Raw genomic sequence first — 5,235 nt, forward strand, 5'->3', positions numbered from 1 at the left:
TAGCTTTTTATGTGTGCTACCAATATTATCTTATACATCAGAAACTTGGAGCCTTACTAAAGCCTTAGAACATAAGCTAGTTACAATTCAAAGAGCTATGGAATGAATGATAATGGGAACAAAACTAAATGAGAGAAAAAGAGCAGCATGGATACGAGATATAAGTAAAGTAGAGGATATTTCTATTTGGATGTGAGGGGAAAGGAATTGAGGTGAATGCTGAATATCATACTGAATATATCCATTGTTTTGTTAGGTTAATAGATTTTACTTACATAAGCTGGTAAAACTCACGTCATAAAATGTTCATCCAACTCTCTCTCTCTCTCTCTCTCTCTCTCTCTCTCTCTCTCTCTCTCTCTCTCTCTCCCTCTCTCTCTCTCTCTCTCTCTCTCTCTCTCTCTCTCTCTCTCTCTCTCTCGGCAAATCCAAAGTGGAATATCCCACCAATTTTGAATTCTCAATTAATAATGAACAATATCTAACCTGGATCATCTAATCCCCAAATTCATTTCATCCACCTCTGGCTGACATTAAAGAAGAATGGCCTGAGAATATAGTTTCTTTAAAAGTCACATTTGTAAATAAAATAAATCTCTTGGGGAAGCAAGAGAAACGTAGAATTCGGTTCTTTCTCGTTCTCTTTAATATTATCTAATTCCTGAAGAACATTTTCTTGATAGAAAAATATACATTCACCTGTCACTACACACATTCTATCTCTCTCTCTCTCTCTCTCTCTCTCTCTCTCCTCTCTCTCTCTCTCCTCTCCTCTCTCTCTCTCTCTCCTTCTCTCTCTCTCTCTCTCTCTTTGGAAACAACCCTTCGTAGACCCTCTTCACAAGAAAGGAGACAAGGACGACCCTGGTAATTTTAGACCTGTTTCTATTCTTCCAGTAATATCGAAAGTAATAGAAAAGATTGTATGTAATCAGATAATGGAACATCTAGAAAAAGATAATTTGATTTCTAACACTCAGCATGGATTCCGTAAAGGTTTATCAACAGAAACAGGTTTGATGAAATTAACAGATGAAATTTATAAAAATATTGATAGAAAAAAAGTTTCCATATTAATTTTATGCGACCTATCAAAGGCATTTGATAGTGTCAACCATGATGAATTGTGTAAATCTCTTAAGGAACATTACATTGATACGTTCTGGTTTCACGATTACTTGAGAGATAGAAGTCAGGTAGTTAGATTAGGAGACGTAAATTCTTGCATTGAAAAGGTTGAATTTGAAGTCCCACAGGGATCTGTCCTAGGTCCAATTCTATTTTTAGTCTATGTTAATGACATGATTAAATACATAGAAAAACTGCCTGCTAATTCAATATGCTGATGACACACAAGTTTTTTGCTGATCAAATAGAAAATTTAGATGGCTTGATTAAAAGGGCTGAACTAATATTGCTCAAAATTAAAAAATATTTTCTAGGAAAAGGGCTATTATTAAATGCCACTAAAACACAGTGCATGTTTGTGGGTAGCTCACAGTATATTAGCAAAATTCCAGATGACATTAAAATAAAATGCGATGGTGATGAAGTAAAGATAAGTCAACATGTAAAAAATCTAGGTCTACACATGGACAGGTACATGACATTCAGTACTCACATTGAACGAGCTGAGTAGGAAAGTTAGTGGCATTCTAATGTATCTAAGTAGAGTAAAAGATTACTTTGATGATACTACTCGAGCTTTGATAGTGGAAAAGTCTGGTCTTAAGTGTAATAAACTACTGTATTAAGATATGGGGGTCAACTAATGATATGCACATGGAAAAAGCTAAAACAAATCTAAAACTTTGCAGGTAGAGTAGCCGTTATTGGGGTGAAAAAACCCGATCACATCACCCCAACCCTCCAGCAATTAAGTGGATAAAATTAAAAGAAAAGTGCATGTACGATGTTGGTATTTCATTTTTTAAAAGTTTGAGAAAAGAATATCCCAACAGGCTATACACATTTCCTACAGTTGGTAATTGTAGGAATGCATTAACCAGACAGAATGAAAATCTATATGTAGACAGCTATCGAACCGGATTTGGGTTCACGCTCAATGGCAATAAGGGGCCCAACTTGCTGGAACAAACTACCTCTGGAAATAAGAAAAATGTATAAATGTTTAATTCTGATTTATTCAAAAGGAAACTTTAGCAATATTTCTTAAATTTTACTTGAATGTATATATATCCTAGATTTTTACAATCCAATTATTGTGAATTTTATGTAAATAATTTATATTGTTATGTAACAGAATAACCATTTTATAATGGAATAAAGGTTTTTAACTTTGACTTGACTTGACTCTCTCTCTCTCTCTCTCTCTCTCTCTCTCTCTCTCTCTCTCTCTCTCTCTCTCTCTCTCTCTCTCTCTCTCTCTCGCTGATTTCAATAATCATATAATGTATATAAGGGGCTTCTGAATCAACTTCATAGGTGAATAGTCTCTCTCTCTCTCTCTCTCTCTCTCTCTCTCTCTCTCTCTCTCTCTCTCTCTCTCTCTCTCTCTCCTCTCTCTCTCTCTCTCTCCTCTCTCTTTCTCATATATATATATATATATATATATATTATATATATATATATATATATATATATATATATATATATATATATATAAATATATATATACTATATATATATATATATATATATATATATATATATATATATATATATACATATATATATATATATAGTTTATATATATATATATATATATATATATATATATATATATATATATTTATATATATACTATATATATATATATATATATATATATATATATATATATATATATATATATATATATATATATATATATATATATTAAATACAATGTATTCTTCCAATTAAAATGGCGATAAATCAACTCTTATTTATTTTATATCTCCAAGATATTTAGACGAGGTTATTTTGATATAAACGATTTTCAATATCAAATTAGAAATTGTTATCATTATTATGGTTTTGAAATCTTTTCCATACCAAAACAACGTCTCTTAATGAAAGGAAGTCATCTCATTTAACATGATATTCATTTATATTGTTGATAGACTGGGGACTTTACATTGAAGATAGGTTGTGGAAGATGATATTGTGCTATGTGGCCCCAAAGGAATGATAGTTACCATTATCAAAACTGCTGAATTTCTTGAAATATCATTGAATATATCGACATATGGTCTTAGATATGTTTTATAAATAAATAAATATTAATATCAAAAGGCTTTTTATAATGTTTCATTGATTTCGAAAAAATGAGGTCTGATCTAGATATTAATGTCAGCTAATCCTCTTATTCATGTTGCATAAGATTTTTCATTACTCTAACCATCTTTTCTAGTTGTGACAAAGTTGTGGATTGATCTTCCTAATTAAGTTCATTACTTATCCTTTTAGTTTATTAATTTTGTTGTTTCTTTTTATCACTAAGCCTTTTTTTCCTGTTCATAGCATCCTGCTTTTCCAACTAGAGTTGTAGCTTAGCTAGGATGATAATGATGATAATATGTTAGCTCTATAAATACCTCAACTTTAGAAAACCTGTTTTCGACATTTGATAATTTCTGGGGTCTTCAGTTTCTTTATAATTCTTCTTAGAGGTTTTCTTCGTGGACAGAACTCTGGCACTGAGTGCCACTTAGAATAATAAGTTTGAAGGTAAGGACGCCATCCAACAATGGTGGTTGGAGTTACTGAAGCTTTTGTTTCTTAAAAATCTGTTATTCGTAAAGAGATTAAAACCTATTTTAGAATATTCTACAAGATCATTGAAATTGAAGTTCTTAGGGCGCATATCTCTATAAATATCTTTTCTTTACGTTTCTTCAAATTTTTTTTTTTGAAAAAGTTTGAAATGTGTATTAAATTTTCCAGGCATGATTATGAGAATAGATTGATTAGGTGAATTTATTTACATTTCATATTATTTCCGAATGCTTAAAGAAGCAATTAATGAAAACTGAGTTTTCAAAATAAAAGCAAAATGTTATTGAAAAGTTATCTATTTTTTCAAATTCCTCATTGGCCTCTACTGATAATCCATCGATGAATATGGAATCAATAAAGTTACCACTTCAAACACTGATGCACCAAAAACCCAAAGTTAAGGAAAAGATTGTAAATGTAATTAAATCAACTAATGCATCAACTAAAATCATTGACGGAAAAAAATTAGGTCGAACATTCACTTAAAGACATTCCAATTTTAAATACAAGGTTAACTTCAAATGGAAATGTTGTGAACTTTATTGAGGAAAAGATCAGAGATGAAGTAGCAAATACGATTCAAACCATGGTTGGCAACACCGAGACGAGGAAAATTGGAAAACTACAACACAAAATAATGATTTATAATATACACTGTGAGGACGATGAAGTATTAAATGCTTTGATTCAAAGAAATGGCTACCTTAACCATATCCAAAATATAGAAGAAAAGATAAGTCTGGTATTCAAGAGAAGTGCTGCAGGTGGGACTGCTCACTACTTGTTGAGAAGTGATCCTGAACTACGGAGTGCTATTCATGATGATGGTGACAAAGTCATATTTCGCTTGGGTACTTATAGCATACGGAGTAGGTGCAAATTGATCACCTGCTACCAATGTCAGAGGTATTGACATTTTGAAAAAAATTGCAAATTTTAAGATTGAATTTCAAGAAAAACAATCCACCAAAATATGTACTTCGCAACAGATAAAATGTATAAACTGCATAAAGCTAAACAACCCAAATAACCATATTTTAAATTCAAGAAACTGCAAATCTTATGATTTGGAATTGAAAACAACAGCAGAAAAACTGACCATGGATACTAAGGATGTCATAAACTGTGGGTATGTAAATATAAAATGTTAGTAATAAAAATATTCAAATTCGAGAATTGATAAGTTCAGTGAGTTATTGGAATCATGTCAATTGGTGAATAATGTTGACTGTGCAACTACTTTTACTGGACATCGCAGCGGACATTGTTTCAAATGAAGGAATAAATAATATTTTTATCTAATAGAAATGTAGAAGAATAGTGCACTATCTCTCCAGTACAAAAACAATATTACATCTAGACCATCTCTACAGAATCATAAAGTGGTGAAGAAAATAAACTTTAGACATAATAAAATTTCTCTCCTTTTGTACTTATTGAACAAGTTACAAAGAAAATAAATGATGCAATCAGCATTACCCTGCAATCATGATAACCAACGTTTGTTGGGCGGTA

This window comes from Palaemon carinicauda, chromosome 29 (genome assembly GCF_036898095.1).
Source record: "Palaemon carinicauda isolate YSFRI2023 chromosome 29, ASM3689809v2, whole genome shotgun sequence".
NCBI classification, from domain to species: domain Eukaryota; kingdom Metazoa; phylum Arthropoda; class Malacostraca; order Decapoda; family Palaemonidae; genus Palaemon; species Palaemon carinicauda.